This window comes from Capsicum annuum, chromosome 3 (assembly GCF_002878395.1).
Source record: "Capsicum annuum cultivar UCD-10X-F1 chromosome 3, UCD10Xv1.1, whole genome shotgun sequence".
NCBI lineage: Eukaryota > Viridiplantae > Streptophyta > Magnoliopsida > Solanales > Solanaceae > Capsicum > Capsicum annuum.
Window position 1 is genome coordinate 244552413 of NC_061113.1, and position 19759 is coordinate 244572171.

Here is a 19759-nt window from a genome sequence, read left to right on the forward strand (position 1 = left end):
TGTGAGTGCCCCCCCCCCCCCCCTTTTTTGAATTTTGTATATATAGAATTGGCAAAAACATGTAAAGAAAGCTAGGTAGGTGGAGGGGGTCTCATGAGGTAATGGTGAAGGGGTGTGGGGGTGATGATGTATTGTCAACTTTTAATAAGGAGGGTTGTTAATTTGTTATTAAGAGAATCTTGAGGATTAGGTTGGTTAGGCATTTGTTATTTTTTGTATTTTCTGTGGGGTATAATCACATGGATGAGGGTGTGTGATAAAGTGAGCTAAAAAGGAATAAAATTGGACTTGGAAAGAACAAAATTAGGTGTCTACAATATCCCAGGTGATTTTTAGAATTATCATTCGGATGCTTGTTATGTATATTTGATGTGCACTCGTAGTTTGATGACCTTGTCGATAGATTAAAAAGTTCAAAAGTGACTATTAATTAAGCTATTCCTAATACTTGGATGACTCTTTTGAGGAATTAACTCAATTTGCTAGCTTGTTTTACTTTGGGGTTTAGAGAAGTCATTTAATTTATGAATGTGATTGATTTATTTAAGGTCGCACTAGAACATATCATCAATCCCAGCTTCTTTTCTAAGGCTGTAATTGTAATGCCCTTACGGTCATTTTCCTGTACTTTTATATAATTTTAGTACTATCTAAATGTATCGTAAATTATTTAATTTAATTTGGCATTTGGTTGAAATATAATTTAGTATCCATCTAGAATATTTTCGATATAGGTAAAAATATTTAAGTGATGATATATTTATATCACTTTATAATAGATTTTTATGATTTATTAATATTTTAAGCGGAGATAGTAATTTTAGAAATGTTAAACTATTATTATTATATAATAGAGGTTTTGTTAGAAATAATTTTATATTAATTTTGATATATTCAACATATTGTAATTATTTTACTATGAATTTATACAATACCTAAATATATACGCAATGTAGAGAAATTATTAATGTGGCAATATCACCACACACGTGGGAAATGGGAAATGATAGACCACATGTTGCTGTCACTTGTCTTCAAACCTTAGGCCACTATATGGTAGCATCTGACCTTTTTAAAAGTGAAAAAAAATGTAGTTAATATAAAAATAATCCTAAACTTCACACCAAATTATAACTTTGACCTTAAACTTTGACAGTGCATAAATATGACCTTTAACTATTCAAAACTGTACAAATATGACCTCCAATCCTACGTGGCAAAACGCATGTTCAACACGTAAAATTGGGCGCGTCCAACTTAAAATCTAAGGGCATAATACATAAATATAACCTTAAACTTTGATGGTGCACAAATATGACCTTTAAATGTTTAAAATTGCATAAATATGACTTTAAATGACTCTTCACTAGTATTTTTTCATTATTTTTGGCTCAAATATGAAAATGGCATCTAATTTCTTTTGTCATTGCGGAAAAAGAGTAATATTGAAGATTTATTAATTAGGCGGGTCAGCCTCACATGAAAAAATCGAACGGGTATGTATATTATTATAAAGCAGAGGATGAATTTAAGTTATATAATATATCTAAATATTATTTATTTAAATATTAAATTAAATATGAAACTATACTAATAATAAAAAAATTATAGTTTTAATAAAACGTTATTAAATTAATATTATTAAGGATAGTAGTAGTATACTAAATTAACGCTATCAAATTAACGTAATTAAAATGTTATGAATTTAACGTTATTAAAACGTTATTAAATTAACGAGGGGAGGACCTACGTGGTTACCATGGGGTTCACCCGAATTCCCTCGGTAAAAAAATTACGTTGTATATATAAGATAGAAAATGTGTATTTTTTTACGTTTATTAATGTTGAACCACATGAAATAAGGCACTTAGATAGCCCAGTGGTGTTATTTGCTCTTCTTGGGCGCTTCCTTCAGCCTACTGTGCGGGTTCGATCCCTGCTAGTGGCTGTTTTATTTTAATTAAAAAAAGTTAGGTGCTGCTACTATAGAAATAAATAAAAAAATTATTATAACAATAATAATAATTAAAAAAAAAAAACGACGTCGTATTAACACAAAAAGAAAAACTTTGATAGTGCACAAATATGACCTTTAACTATTCAAAACTGCACAAATATGAACTCTCTCCAAGTCAGCCCTTTTAACGACGTGGGACAGTGTGATTGGATTACCTTTCCACGTAGGCGCGAGTGAGACTCACGCATGGGGTTGCAAAATCGGAGGACATATTTGTTCAGGTTTTGAATAGTTAAAGGTCTTATTTGTGCACTATCAAATTTTAAGGTCAAAGTTTTTGGTGTCAAGTTTAGGGTCATTTTTATGTATTAACTCAAAAAAGAGTGAACTTTCATTCACTGCTTGTATACATATACACGTCCATAGCTATATCTTCCGATATATTTGGCCCTTCTCGGTTTGTTTCCCTTTTTTTTAAAGAAAATTAGTTAGAGTTCTTGGTTAGCTTTACCAAGTTCATATAAGTTAAGGGACGTTGTGGAATATATTATTTTGATGTCATTCAAATTCGAGTTCTAGCGGGATATTATTTGGAGATTTCGTGGAAAGATATTATAGCTTTGGCGTTCAGGTAGGTTAGGTTTACCCTGCCTTTAGATTGAGCTTATTTACTGAAATTGTAAACTATTATGCTAGCATTGGATAAGCGTTTGTAGATGTGTATTATTTGATTTATATAAATTGTCTTATTTATCCGGATTAGGACCCTGTTCTAGTAAATATTGAAATATTAGCTTTTAATATAGAGTTAATACATAAAAATGACCCCAAACTTGACACCAAATTATAACTTTGACCTTAAACTTTGATAGTGCACAAATAGGACCTTTAACTATTCAAAACCTGAAAAAATATGACCTCCGATTTTGCAACCCCATGCGTGAGTCTCACTCGCACCTACATGAAAAGATAATCCAATCACACGGTGTCATGTCGTTAAAAGGGCTGACTTGGAGAGAGGTCATATTTGTGCAGTTTTGAATAGTTAAAGGTCATATTTATGCACTGTCAAAGTTTTACTTTTTGTGTTAAAACGACGTCGTTTTTATTATTATTGTTGTTGTTGTTGTTAATAATAATTTTTTTATTTATTTCTATAGTAGCAGTACCTCACTTTTTTTTAATTTTAAAAAAATATTATTATTTTATTTATTTCTATAGTAGCAGCACCTAACTTTTTTTAATTAAAAAAAAAATAGTCACTAGCAGGGATCGAACCCGCACAATAGGCTGAAGGAAGCGCCCAAGAAGAGCAATAATACCATTGGGCTATGTAAGTGCCTTGTTTCATGTGGTTCAACATTAATATAGTACATAAATATACATTTTCTATCTTATATAGATACAACGTAACTTTTTTATCGAGGGGGTTCGGGTGAACCCCATGGCAACCACGTAGGTCCGTCCCTCGTTAATTTAATAACGTTTTAATAACGTTAATTTAATAAAATTTTAATTACATTAATTTGATAACGTTAATTTAATATACTACTACTACTATCCTTAATAACATTAATTTAATAACGTTTTATTAAAACTATAATTTTTTATTATTAGTATAGTTTCATCTTTAATTTAATATTTAAATAAATAATATTTAGCTACATTATATAACTTAAATTCGTCCTTTGTTTTATAATACATATACATACTCGCTTGATTTTTTCATATGAAGCTGACCCGCCTAATTAATAAATCTTCAATATTACTCTTTTTTTGCAATGACAAAAGAAATTAGATGTCATTTTCATCTTTGAGACGAAAATAATGAAAAAATAATAGTGAAAAGTCATTTAAAGGTCATATTTGTGCAGTTTTGAATAGTTAAAGGTCATATTTGTGCACTGTCAAAGTTTAAGGTCATATTTATGTATTATGCCCTTAGATTTTAACCTGGACACGTCCAGTTTTGCATGTTGAACACGCGTTTTGACACGTAGGATTGGAGGTCATATTTGTGCAGTTTTGAGTAGTTAAAGGTCATATTTGTGCATTTTCAAAGTTTAAGGTCAAAGTTATAATTTGGTGTTAAGTTTAGGGTCATGTTTATGTATTAACTCTTTAATATAATATAGCATCTATAACTTTAGGACATAAAACTAAAATGCAAAATCTTAAATTTATCCCTTTTTAATTTAAATTGGCGGATGATTATTTAGACGTTGACATTGTTATGATATGGTATGGATTTTAATATTGCCGTTGGGTATGGTTACTATGAGTTCTGGTTCAAGTCTGGCATTTGATTATTATTGTTACTGAGTTTCGGTTCGAGTCCGACGTTTAATTATTATTGTTACTATGAGTTTTGATTCGAGTTCGGCATTTGATTATTATTGTTACAATGAGTTCTGGTTTGATTCCGGCATTTGATTATTATTGTTACTATGAGTTCCGATTCGAGTCCGACATTTGATTACTGTTGTTACTAGGCAAAATGGCCTTCTAGACCTCTGTACTATATCGGTTTTGTAAGTTGGACACTTCTGTTTACATGTTTGTCATCTGGACCCCTAAACCCACTAAAAAGCAATATTTTAAACACTTTTTTTGTGAGTGTAATACACTCTCCCACGTTAGCTGTCATATCAGCTGCCACATGTGCCACGCTATCTTCCACGTCATTTTTATATATAATAAATAAATAAACAAACAAAAAAACAAAACAACCCCTACCCCTTTTTTCTCTCTTCCTCTCTTTCTTTCCTTTTCTGGTTCTTTCTCTCTTTTTCTTCTTCTTTCTTTTTCTTAATCTTCTTCCTTCTCTTCTCATTCTTCTTTTTCTTTTATCATCTTTCTCTTCTTATTCTTCTTGCTCTACGGGAAATTAAAAAGTGAGGGCCAAAAAATTTAATAAGTATGAAAAGAAGAAATGTTTAGAGATTTTTGTGATTTGGGTAATTTAAGAAACTTGAAATTCAATGTAAACACTCAATTTTTATGCTTTCTTTGAATTTTTTGTGATTTGGGTAATTTGAGAAACTTGAAATTCAATATAAAAATACAATTTTTGTGCTTTTTTTTGAAATTTTTGTTATTTGAACAATTCAAGAAAATTAAAAATTATTGAATTGAGTTACTTTTGTGAATCAGTGTCTTTGTGAATAGAGGTTTCTTTGCTTGGGAACTGGTGGGGCGGCGGGGGAGAGGCCTGGGGTGTGTGGGAAGGGGCTGGGGTGGATGGAGAGGGGCTGGATAGGGGGGAGGCTTGGGGAAGGGGGGGGGGTTTAAGTTTTTTGAAAAATTTATTATTTTTAAAAATATTTTTAAGTTAAAAAAATATGGAGGAAAAAATAGATCTTTTTAATTATTTTTTTAATTTATTATTTTTAATTTTTTAAAAAAATTATTTTAATATAAAATTGATCAAAAATTGACCCTCACTCGCACCCCAGGCACGTGACTACACTCTTCTTATCCTAGTCGGCCATTTAATGCCATATAGACAAAGTCAACGGTCAAAGGGTTTAAAAAATAGTTTTTTAGTGGATTCAGGAGTCTAGATGACAAACATGTAAGCAAAAGTGTCCAACTTACAAAACTAACATAGTACAGGGGTCTAGAAGGTCAATTTGCCTTATTACTATGAGTTTCAAATCGAGTTCGACATCTGATTATGACTGTTGTTCCGCTGAGTTTCGGTTTGAGTCCGGCATCTGATTATGAGAGCTGTTGTATATTATATATGTGGCCTATCGTTATTACCCACTATGTCCGGTTCGAATCTGGCACGTGTCCTCTTGTTATTATCCATCACTACCGATTCGAGTCCGGTGTCTGGCCTCTCGCTACTACCCATTGATACCGGTTCAAGTCCGGTGCACATCTGGATGACTATCATGATTTATTGGGATCAACGCAGTTACAGATTATTTATGTTTATTTTTATTACTTGCTACTTGTGTGTCCCACCGGCTTATGGGGTTACGGTTGGATTAAGAGTTTTCTTCAGTGTGCCTAGCGGGCTTATGGGGGCCCAGTTAGGTTATGTTTGATTTGTCTGTAATTATTGCGTTATTTATTTTCTGATCGCTTACATTTATTCCTCTATCTCATTGGTGTAGCTTGGTAATAGTTTACTTTTCTTTCCGTTTTTACTGTTGACTTAGCTTACATCCTTGCATTGTAGTTATCTCGTTTGTGTATTGAGCTCAGTTGGCCGATGATAACTACTGAGTACCCGTTGCTTTGGTACTCATACTACACTTCTGCATCTTTTCTCCGATGTAGATCCGAGTATTAGCAGTTGTCATTGACGTGATTCCAACCTTTCAGTATTGATTCAGAGCAGGGTGAGTTTACTGTCTTCCGAGGTTGATCCTTCTCTATCTACTCTGGTTTAGTCTTTTGTACTCGAGACTGCTTGTGAATATTGGGTATATTTGGGATTTTATCTAGTACCCTGGGTATATTTTAGTAGTGGCCTTATCAGATCTTGGGAGGGATTCTTTTGTGTATTTGGTAATTTTCCTTCCCTCGTTTTAGTATATGAGATATGGTTACTTTCTGTTTGTTACTTTTTATTACTACTGCTATGATTATACGCGATCTTTTTTTATTTCTGCCTATTAGCCCGTTATCTATTATTTCGGGCTATGACTTGGCTTACCTACTAGGGTATAAGATAGGCGCTATCACGACTTAAGAAATCAGGTCGTGACAGTAATTAACCAAGAAGAAAAGAACAAAAGAAAAGAAAGAAAACAAAAAGACTTGAGTTCGCCTGGACCTTTCTCTATCATGCAATCGATCGTCTCCTCTATGTTTGTGTGGTGAAGCTTTTCTCAATAACGTGAACACATTAAAAATCAACAATATTTCGTACTACTTGTTCCCAAATAAACGCTAGTACTAGATAACTTTGCTGGTGGTATGGATACAACATATACAGCTTTAGAGTGGATAATGACAGAGCTTTTGAGGCATCCTAGAGCCATGGAAAAATTGCAGAATAAGGTGCGAGGATTAGCCCAAGGTAAAGCACAACTAACAGAGGATGATTTAGGAAACATGCACTATCTGAAAGCAGTGGTCAAAGAGACCCTCAGTCTTCAGCCACCGATTCCACTACTAGTTCCTCGAGAATCAACAAAAGACACAAAATTACTTGGCTACCATATAGCCGCTTAAAGTCAAGTCATTATCATTTATCAATGGTTAGACAATCGGAAGAGATCCTTTATCATGGGATGATCTAGAGGACTATCGACCAGAGAGATTCTTAAACAGTAATATTGATGTCAAAGAACTTAACTTTGAGTTGGTTCCCTTCGGAGCAGGAAGAAGGGGCTGTCTAGGAGCTGCTTTTGCTACTGTGACAAATGAGCTAGCATTAGCAAGGCTTGTGCATAAGTTCTAAGTTTAATTTTGCATTATCAAAAGGGATGAAACCGGATGATTTGGATATGACTGAAAAGAAGTGGCATAGAAAATCACCTTTGCTAGCCGTGGCCACTGGCCACTCCATGCTCTAGTTATTATTAGGAGTGTTTTTATCTCCATATAGCCTTAGATATTTTTCAGATCACTCATCTTAAACGCCCATATATGCCATGGAACATTGTTGCTAATAAGTTCATGATATGAAATAAGTGTACTGATCTGATCGACTCCCTTTTTAGAGTGTTTTATAATCGGCCACAAAGTTCAAGCTATTCTACATGTATATGTATATTAGTTTTTTTTTTGTTGTTGCAGCAATCTACTTATAATATGCTGTCTTTCCATTTGATATTTAACTATCCAACTAGAGCTTTTTCGCATTTAGTTCATATATGACCGATTGCAAAAGAAGAAGAAAACAAAAGAAGGCTCAACGAGCAGAGGTAGCAAAATGTGCATAGCATATAACATTGTACAACCACCAGAAAAGCAAGCCTACTTGTTTTGTGTCCTTCTAGTTGCTCTTTAGTCCATGTTTGAGAGAGGATAGAGAAGGACCAAGTTTTCAATTCCAATTACATGAAAATATCAAAATGAATCTTAGCTTTCATACACCCTTCAAAAGAGCTTCTTTGTATTTTGCAGCCGACATCCCGACTTATCTATTTGGCATTTGCTTAAATTCGAGTGAACACAAATTAAAACAGAGGGGGTATTAATTGGATAATGTCGTTGGAATGTTTTTTTTGTTTTTCTTTAATTATTCTTTAGTTCACTATAAAATCATAAAAAGGTCAGTTTGTTTTAAGTACGTTACGAAGGGAAAAAATGAAATTAAGGGTTCAACTTTAGCATTTATTCTTGATGTTTTAATAGATTTTGAAAGTTCGTCTTTGTTAGGGAAATGTTTTATTCCCAACGTGGGATTTGTCGGTCTGAATTCGGATCTAGTCCGGCTTAATATGAGTATCGAACATCGAATAGAAAAAAAAAATTGAAAGTTATTCTCCCGTTCTTAGATACTTGCCGTCTTTAATAAAAGTAGATATTTCATAATATTTATCATTTTAGAAAATAAAAAGGGGTTTAAAATATATCCAAATTTTAGCAAAAATTGTTGTAACACGCCTAAACTTTGACCTCATGGATTATTTATTAATGTATTTTAGTCACATTTATTTGTTTAGCTGGACTACTAACTCAATCAATGCAATCAATCACTAAAATATACTAATAAATAGTCTAAAAAAGATATATAATCTCTGCAAAGTTCAGGCATGTTATAATAATTTTCGCCAAAATTTGAGTCTACTTTAAGACCCTTTTCTTTCAGAAAATTAAGATATAATTAATTTTTTTTATCTTTATTATTAGTCATGTAAATATTGCGAAGTATCAAATAGAAATAAGTAATAAACAAGGTTAATACCCTTTAGTTAATGTTTTTAAGGAGCCTGCAAACTAAAATAGTCACAAATATTCAGAAACGCAGGGATTATAAGTTTACTATAAATCTATATTCTACAGTCAAAATACGATATCCTGTCTTCATATGACACGAAGGCATGTAATTCTCATATCGGTAATACCCAAAGGTTTGGGATTGAGTATCGGAAGTTATCTTTATCCATAAAAATAGAAAATAGGATTTTTATGTGAATTTCAATTAATCGATCGATAAATCAAGAAAGATGAAAATTTTAGAACTCCATAAAAAATTTTCTCCATTCATTTTTATTTGTCTAAATCTTTTAAAGAGCAATAAATAAATGATAATTTTATAATAACATTTTTTAAATATGTTTAATCATGAAAACTAAATACAAATTGGAGACAAAATTGAAGTTGTGTTTGACTATTACTATAAATTGAAGTTGTCTTTTTTTATTTTTGTATGTAATATAGAGTGAAAAAAGTGAAAACAAATTTTTCGAGTTTTTCAAATTTCAGAATTCAAACTTGAAGTTGAATTTCGTAATTTTTCAAAATTTTATGGTCAAAAACATTTTTAAAATTCAACTCCAAGAAAAAATAAATAATATTCACAATCAAACATCTACATAATATCATTTTTAAACTAAACAAATAAAATAAACACCTATTTTTAATACCATCCCTCCCTCAACTAAAAAAAAAGTAAAATCAAACAAAATTCATCCATTTATCACAATTTGACAACTTTGCCCATCCCACAATTAAATTTCAAGCCGTTCAATGAAAGAAAACATTACGACTGCCACTTAGGGGTCGTTTGATAGAGTGTATAAGAATAATACTGAATAAGACGTATTAGTAATGTCTGCATTATTTATGCAAGTATTAGTAATGCTGATATTAATTATGCGGATATTATTTCTTACACAGCGTTTGATTTTGATGTAATAAAAATAATATATATTTATATAATTTTTATAAAAACATATTTATTTACCAAAATACCCTTTCTTTGTATCTTCTCTTGAAAAAGGATAAGTAGAAATAATTATTGTAAAAAGGAAAGTAGGAAATCCGAAGACGCTCTCTACATTAACCTTAAATCAGCAGACAATGTCATCTTTCCAAATAGCCGATGAGGCGTTTTGATGAGAATTTAGAAATACCCACTGATCCAGTAATCTTCCCAAACACCCACTGGTCTAGTAATCTTCATGTCATCAAAGATGGCTATTGCTCAGAAATCAAAGATGGAAAAGGAATCACTAGTCTGTATTTGATTCCTTGCATACCCAAATCAGTAAATACATAAAAGGAATCGCAATATTTGATAGCTAAAAAATAGCGGCAATGTTGAATTAGTGAAAAGTAAGGGTGTCAAGTGGGTCGGGCTGATTCGGCCCGAACCGGCCCGGTTTGATTCGGTCTGGTGAGCCCAAAGGCTTTAGGGTACCGGGTATCGGGTCGATTTTTTTAATTTGGATCCGGCTAACTCGGTCCTGACCAAGCCCGATCCAGGTCCGCCGGTTAACCGGCCTTGCTCGGTCTGGAATTTTTTATTTTTTTTTTAATTTGGGATGTTGGGCCAAACTAGCCGTTGGCCCAACGGCTATATAGCCGTTTTTGGGTCCAAACGGCTAGTTTGGGCCCATTAATTAAAAAAAAAATACTTTTGAAATAATTTTTTAATCCCAAAAAAATTCTATAAATACCCTACATCTTCAAACCATTTTTCACACAATTTTTCACTCTCTCAAATCTCATTCTCTCTTCAATCTCAATTTTCAATTCTCAAATATTCAATATATTTAATTTCCTAAAGTGCTCACTTTTAATTTTTTATTTTGCGTTTACAAAGTACGAGTGAAAGTTTCTAAATTTGCAACCTTCGAATACTTCTAAATTTTGGTATTGTCGTTCCATCTCTTACGTTTAATTTTTATTTATTGTATTAATTGTTGAATATTTAATTTTATTATATTTGTGTATTTTGAATTTTTTTAGTTTAATTTAATGTATACTATGGATAAATTAAGAAACATCCCGGAAGCGGTAGTGGTAGTAAAAAGCGAATTACTAGTGGTAAAGGTACTTCAAGTAGTAGATATACCTGTGTGTCTTCGCCTCCGGTACCGCTTGGTACACTGAAGAAATAAGTGTAAGTGCTCACGATATGGGTTATGTAGAAGCTCAAAAAAATTATGGTATAGAAGAAGAAAATAAAGTAGATGCGGTTAATTTAGACGAAGATGATGAAAATATTGATGAGACACCCGCAGTAGGAAATGCTAACGTTAGATCTGAATCAGTTAATCTTCCTCCCCGTTCTTCCCGTGCCCCAAGACCTCGTAAAACAACTAGTATTGCATGGCAATTTTTTGAACGTATATCAGATCTGAGGTGAATGCAATATTTGTCAACAAATATATAAGCATAAAAGCGGAGGCAAGCAAGAGGGTACGTTAATGAGACATATAGGTGATGCTCACAAAAGAGAGTTAGAAATTGCACGAGGTGGTGGGGATGTTGATGGGCCAACGCAAACTAGAATGGACCTAACAACCGGTCAGGTAACGAAAAAGTATAATAAATTGAGGGACCAAGAAGAAATAGCTAAAATGGTAGCTGTGGGTTGTTTGCCTTTTAGTTTTCCTTCTTCTGATGCCTTTGTGCATTACATTCAAGCTATTTATAATCCTATGTTTAATGGTGTTCCTAGAAGTATTTGTCGATCTGATATTTTTAGACTTCATTCACAATATTATTTTTATTGATCAACATTGTTAAAAAACATTCAGTGTAGATTGTCCCTAACTTCTGATCTTGATCGTGCTGTAAATAAAAATGATTATTTAACCATTACTTGTCACTGGATAGATAGTAATTTTGTGATGCAAAAATATATTCTTGCTTTTTTATATGATGAAGATCGTAAACATACTGGAGATTTTATTGTTGATTCTATTGCTAAAGTTGTCGGATTTTATGGTATCGAAAATAAAATCGTATTTATTCCTTTTGATAATGCTTCTAACAACAAGACTGCTAAAAAAATTAAAATCTATGCTATCTCCGCCGTTGCCTGAAATTTTTCATATTAAGTGTGCATGTCATATATATAATTTAATTGTAAAAGATGGTCTTAAATTTTTTGAGCTTTATATTGAAAAAATCTGTCTTGCTATTGGTTTTATTCAAGGAAATAATCGGAGAAAAAGAATTAGAGAATTTAGAATTAAATGTCAAAAAAATGGACTTGCACCGATATTGATACCTGAGGAATTTGATATTAGATGAAATTCTACATATGTTTTTTTATAAACTTGTTATAAATATAGAGTTCCTATTACACTAGCTTTTAACCAACATTGCGGTTTATTTACTGATTCTGCTGATTGCATGCTACATGATTCTGATTGGGTTGTAATTAATGATCTTATTAAGTTTTTTTAAAAAAATTATGTAGCTACGGTTGAATTTTTTTGTGCATATTATTCTACTGTTTGTAATATTTTGGGATATATAGCCGATATTTTTGGTTTGCTTAAAGAATATAAAAATAAAAATGGTTATAAAGAAGCTGTTGATGCCATGTTTACTAAATTTAAAAAATATTTTTTTCCGATTCCCCCTATTTAATTGGTTAGTGCTATGTTAAATTCGTGCATTAAATATAATACTATGTGCCACTTTAGTACTATTATTTATGCTAACTTAGAAATAAATACTAATAATGATTCTGAATCTGAAAAAGTAGAACCTGAGTTGTGGATAGCTATGAGTGATGCGAATGAATACATAGAAAAATTATATAATCACTATGTTGATTTATTTGACTTAGCCGTACCTACAAATATCATTCAAACTGTCGCTCCTCATCCTCCCGAGGAGTCATCATCTTCTAAAAGGCCGGCACATAGTGGTTTTCCTGATTCTTTTTATGATTTACCTTGTTGGAACAGTGTTGAAGAGAGAACTTACACCTCAACTTATCGGGAAGAGTTGAAATGTTATCTTCGATCGCCACCAGAGGATCACAGACGATGGATCAACACGTTGGATTGGTGGAGGAGTAATGAAACACAATACTTCTGTGCTTTCAAGATTAGCTAGAGACATCTTGAATGTTCTAATGTCAACTGTTCATCAGAGAGCGCATTTAGTGAGGGACGACTGCAGCTTGAAGACAACCGACACTCATTGGGTAGCAATGCAATGAATGTTCTAGTTTGCCTCAGAGATTAGATTAGAGTGGAAAGAAGAGACCAAGGAATGAAACCGGAGTCGAGCGACGAGCTGAAACTTGAAGAAATTATGTCTTCACAGGAGAACTCAGCAGAATAAAGTCCAATGCATAGTTTTACCCCTGTTGACTTTGACTATCCTATGCAAGTTCCCGTTAATATTAGCATGAATGAGTTGGAAAAAATGATGCATAATTTGTAGATTTTTCATTCATGTAAATTATAAATTTTGGATCATTTCGCAAATCGCAATCAATAAAATTCAACATTCATTCACTCCTCCTTAGTCCTTACTTTATAATTTTTTTCATTTAATGATTTAAATTGAATTTCTATTTTAATTTTAAAACTTACTTCTAATATATTATTAATTTACTACCAAGTATTATTAATAATTTATTATATTAAGTAGCATATGTTTTGTATATTTGTGTATATATCTTCTATAGATGTGTATATTTAATGTATACGTGTGTATATGTTTTATAAATTAGTATATAACTCTATATATATTGTAGTATATACATATATTGTAGTATATGTTTTACTTAAAGTAGTACATATATATTGAATGGTGCGTATATTTATGTATATATCTTGTATAGATATGTATATTTAATGTATACATGTGTATATGTTTTATAAATTAGTATATAACTCTATAATATATATATACTTATATATATTGTAGTATATATATGTTGTAGTATATGTTTTATTTAAAGTAGTACGCATAGTCGTATATATTGAATGGTGCGTATATATGTGTAATTGTGTGTATATTTTTTAAATTCTAATGTAGTATATACTATAGATATAGTGTATATATATTGTTTAACGTATTTAAAATGTATATAGGTGGGTATATATTGTGTATATTAAATTTTTTTTTTTTAATTTTTGACCGGGTTTAGGTGGGTTTGACCGGGTTGGGTTAAGTGGGCCGGGTTAGGATGGTTTTTGAAATTTTTACTGTTGAGCCCGGCCCGACCCCGCCCCACTTAACCCCAACCCAGACCCAGCCCGGCCCACAACCCGATTAATTTTATAGGACCGATTTTGGGTTGGCCCGGCCCGGCCCACTTGACAAGCATAGTGAAAAGAAGGTAGCAACAGCTACATATAAGAGCAGAAAAGCTAAAAGAAAGGGGCAAATCTATCATTTAACAAGTTAATATATGTGTTCAAAGCTTTTGTATTATTAATACATGAAAAATGGTGTGTATTACTAATACACAATAGTATATACGTAGGTTAAAAAATAAATCAAACAAAATACTAATAGGTCGTTTGGTAGAGCGTGTTGGAAAAAATAACGCATGTTTAGTTAATGTGTATCACTAGTACCTTATTTGCTACATTTTTTAGCTCATATATAACACTCTATTGTGTATTATTAATACCACCAATTTTTTATGTATTAACAATACAGAGACTCCAACACATGCATTAACTTGATGATTTACTAAATTACCCCTCAAATCTCATCTTGATCTTTCAATTAAATCCCTCTCAAACATTTCCTAGTTTTCACTCATTAACTTCATCGTCCATTCGTTAACGTACAAGAGAGAGATCCATCTGACACCGACTTTGAGTTCTAAAAGTGATTTTTACAAATAGATGAGAGATGATTGATCAAACATCTAATGACCCGTACCATTTTAGCTTCCATTATTTGTTCGTTCGGAATGTACTTATAAACAACAAAGATTATTCCCAAAAAAGTTAGTACCATTCTAGCTTTGTAGAGATGTACAGGTAAATTTGACGAAAGTGAGAATAATCTTTGGTTGAAGATTGAGAGAGAGAGAAACGTACATAAAATTGAGGTTGAATGTGTTGAACAAGAATGTGATGGAAGTGGGAATAATCTTTGGTTTGAATGTAAAGGTCACAAAAAAAAAAGTTCACAAAGCCAAAAAAGGTATATTCATAAATAAACTTTTTTATAAAATATATTATTTCTAATATATCAAACCAAACAATGTATAAGAAATAATACTTCATTAACTAATACAAACGTTATTAATATAATGCTTGTGCATTCTCCCAAACAATTCTAATAATACACATTATCTAATCCATACATTAATTTTTTTCAATTCACTCTTGGCAAACACCCTTAAAGAGTTATAAAAGTCATGTATCACTAACTTCCTTTAAAATCCAAATTCTGAACTCAACAGTCAACAGCCGAACTCAAATACCATCACAAACAGACAAAATTAGCCGTTATAAACAACAAATTACGCATATATAAACTCATCCGCATGTTGTATTCAAATTGAATTATTCATCTACTACTATATTCCATTTAATTTCACCTTTTTCCTCTCTTCTTTTTTTCTTACAAGAACATTGTGATTTTATGAAGGTCAGAATTGAGATCAGTTGGCTTATATGCTCTCTATTTGTTGTGCAACTTTAATTTTCATTGCGATTTGGTAAATATACAGTTGACAGAGTTTGATTCATTTTCATTTTTTTTTTTTTGCAGATTGCAGATTTAAGGAACCTCTGGAGATCTTTTAAGATATTAGGTATGATATTTTTCTACTATGTGTTTTATTGGGTATATATTATTAGTTAGGATTTGAAAGGCCTTTTAATTCTGTCTTAGAAATTAAATTTTGATTGTATTATGGCTGCTGCTTTGTTTTATTTTCTGTTTCTATGTATTGTGTGCTTACTTTTGTTGGGAATTGATTGATTTGTCTGTTCTTCTCCTTTTTCTGTTGTTTTTTTCTTTGTTGTTTTCTGTTGGTTTGGTACTTTTGTTTTATTTCTTTGCTTATTTTTGTATTTTTTGTGCATTCATTATTTTTTTCTACTAGAAGAAAATACATCATACACCGTCTTAACTAATTCAGACTATTGGTGAACAGGGGCGGATGTACATGTGTTCCAGGGGTCATCTGACTCCCCTTAATCGAAAAATTATACTAAATATACATGATTAATTTTTTTTTTTGTATGTATATATATATATATAAGGTTGGACCCCTTTGACACAACCAAAAGACTTGGTTCAGCGGCAAAGGGGTTCACGATTTTGCTTGTGAGGCGTTGTGGGTTCGACTCCCCTTAAAGGCAGCAACTTTTTTTATTTTTTACTTCAGGACAAATTTGGAACTAAAATAAACTTAGAAGTCGCGGGTTCGAAAAGACAACTTTTTTATTTTTTACTTCAAGGACCAATTTGAAACAAAATATTTTACTTCAAGGACCACTTTGAAACAAAATTAAGTTTAACGTTTTTATTTTTTGCAAATAACATAAAGACGTCTTTTTCTATTGAGCAAGAGGCGAGATACATTTTTAATTAAACCCCAATTCTGACTTCTGAATTCTGATTGTACCGTTGTAGTCGGACATCGCGATCGCCTTTCGAGTTTCAACCTCCATTTCTTTCTGCTGGCTGGTCTTCCCCAACCCCAATCCCCAATTTCACTCTGTGTCTCTGTTATGGCTTCTTCGGTAAGTTTTAATTTTAATTTTTCTTGATTTTAATTTTCTAGAATCCTATTTCTGTATATTTGGTACTTGATTTTTGATTTTTATCTGAATAATAGCTTCTTATTTTTTCGAATGATGTAAAAGATGGTTGATTCATGATTGCTACTTGATTATATGCTTTTTAGTCGTGGCTAACTTTCGGTTTGTAGTTTTATGAGCATATTACTGGATATTGATTTTTTAAATTGGTTTGTGCAATTTTATATTGTGTGAGAGATGTATTTTGGCTCACTGATTAGAGGCCTTATCCTACTTCAAATACCCTCTCTTTTGAGCCGAGGATCTATCGAAAACCTCTCTACCCTGCAAAGGTAGGGGGTAAGGTTTACGTACATCTTACCCTACCTAGACCCCACTTGTGGGACTACACTAGGTATGTTGTTGTTTCTTATTAGAGGGCCTTAACATCCTTGATCTGAGATGGAGTTCAAGAATGTGTGCTTTACTGTATTTGCAGGGGAATATCAAATTGGTGACAAGATCAAACCATTGGATCCGAGTAAAGTTCGTAGTGTTGTTCAATATGGGAATGATAAATCGTCCTTAAGATGCAAAGCGATTGGCCAGTCCCTTATTTATAATCAACTTTGTCCATTTGAAGGACTTCAAAACTACACTTCTAGAATCATACACCATGTCCAACTTACAGGTATTCAGACTGGCTTTGCTTTCTTCTTTCATTTTAGGACTCCAGAATTCAGATTCTCTTGATAAATGTTTAGATGTTTTATTTTCTTCTACTAGTCGATTTCTTGATATTTCGAAGTTGTCAAGTTGAGTCCATGGATTTTAATGCTAGTATTCCTACAAAACTTGATAGTTGATCCCTGCATTGAGAAGTTAAATTCGACTGTAGATAAGTGATAGTTGATCTTGATCCCTGCGGATGCTTTCTGACGAGTTGGGAATTCATGGCAGTTAGAACTGAGGAATGTAAAATTTAATGTGTCAATACTCTAATTTGCTACAAAATGCAAAATAGTTAGCCATTGAGCCTTTCTCTATTGAACTTTTGCAGGAGCTGATAAAAAAGAAAAAATTCTTTCATATAAATATCTGACCCGACCCGACCTGCTTAGTTGTGAATACTATTAGCGTGCTTACTTATTGAGCTTGAACCCCCTTCATGGAAATCCTGCCTCCGCCACTGAATGGTGAATGCTATTCTTTTCTGAGACTTTTTCTTTAAATTTGATAAGTTGTTTCTTATGGTTGGATCCGAAGTATATATTGGGATTCGTTTAGTCGACGGCATTATATGGTCTTTCATGTGGGGTTTACAGACACAGAGTTGCACCAAAAAATTGATATCACTGCAATGTTGTTCTTGAGTGTAGCTTTTAAAAATAAAAGAATGTGTCTCATTTATCTGATTTTCTTATAAAGAGGCATGGTGTTTATTTGTGGCAAAGTTGTAACGGCTATGCTCCTACTCTTATTGAGCTTTGATCATCTGTTCATATTGGTAATTCCATAAAACTAGCTATTCGTGTAACTTTGAATTTTTCCTGAATTGATCGCTTACAATTTTTTATTAGATTTTATAAGGATCACAAATCTGCAACCGCATGTTGTATTGTGATAATTGCACTGTTGTTATCGCCACGACACACTGTCATCACCTTGATCATCAAGTAGCTATTTAATCACATTAATTATTTAGATAATGGGATATCGTCTTGGCATACACTTGGCTTGCTAATTGTAATTGAATCATGACTGCAAATTCAAATGCTTTGTAATGGGGTGTAAACTGGTGTTTTGACAAAAGTTTCAGAATTTTCAAAGTGGTAATTGACTCTCTTACAATTAAAAATATGATAGTGGGTGTTTCTCCTACTAACTACACCATACTCAGGATGATTGAAGACATCAAACAGAAGCTAAAACTGTCTAATGCTGTCATTGGCCACTACACCATACGCATTAGAGATTCTAATAAGGTGGCAGACTCTTTGGCTAGCCTTGAGTTTATATTCTACTTTTTCTATTTTGCAGAAGCTATTTTATTCCTACGACATTGAAGAATGACCAACATGATGCTAAGCTCATGAAGAGTCAGGTATATTTCTCTCCCAACCGAAGATTCTGTTTGTCTTTTTATATTTGAAGGTACAGTGAAGCTGGCTTTATCAATCATGCAATGTGAATGGACAGAACCTTAGGCAATCCTTGATGTTAAACCTTTAAATATTGAAAAATTCTCTTTTGACCCATGTAAGAGTCTGTTTTATCTTCTTCTAGAACAACTATTGGTGGTCCCTTCTGGTCATTTTTTATTTTAAAGTAATGTTTTGTAAGAAATATGGTCTGCATATTCTCAGATCTAATCTGCTATTGAACTTCTGCGACAAACATGTATGGTTTAACAAAATGGTAATTTTAACTATGAAATGATAATATAGAGCATTTCTGGATTAGTTGTTGTTCTTTATTAAATAGCATTCTCAGGCACATTTTAGTTGCTGTTGCATTTTGATTCCAAAATAATAAATGAGAAGAATCATTAGCTTTCTCATCGTCAAATTCTAAGCTAATGTTTGTGCATCATTGCAGTCGATTTTGGTATACCTTAGCCTCACTTCAAGGAAACTGCAAGGGAGAGGGCAAAAGTACAATGATGAGCCACTAGGGCATGTGCTTTCAAAGGGACCATTTGCAAATGCATCGGTAAGTCATTAGATTCCCCTTGGATCTTAAGTCGTTATACTACATGGTGATTGGGCGGGTAGGGCTGGGCGTGGGGTGAGGTGGCCCTGGGCTTGGGCGTGGTCCCGAACCTAAGCGGGACATAGGGTTGGGAGGTCCTGGTCTTAGGCGTGGTCATTGGCCTGGGCAGGGTGGGCGAGGTCCTAGGCTTGGGCAAGGACGGGCGAGGTCCTGGGCTTGGGCGTGGTCCCAAGCCTAGGTGGAGGGCAGGGGTGGGTCCTGGCTCGGACGTAGTCCTGAGACTGGGCGGTGGGTTGGGGGTGGTGGAAGGGGCAGGTCCTGGGCTCGGGCGAGGTCCCAAGCTTGGGTGGGAGGCGGAAGCGGGGGTTGGTCCTGGGCTCGGGTGATCCCAAGCCTGGGCGGGTCTTGGGTGGGGGCAGAGGCGGGTCTTGGGCGGGAGTAGAGGCGGGTCTTGGGCTCGGGCGTGGTCCCTAGCCTAAGCGAGGGAGGTCCT

The 19759-nt window shown here is 33.2% G+C and overlaps 1 pseudogene; it reads left to right on the forward strand.

Annotated features, from left to right (window-relative positions):
• Positions 1–15284: 15284 nt before the first annotated feature.
• Positions 15285–19759, forward strand: part of LOC107862622 — a 17434-nt pseudogene continuing 12959 nt past the window's right edge.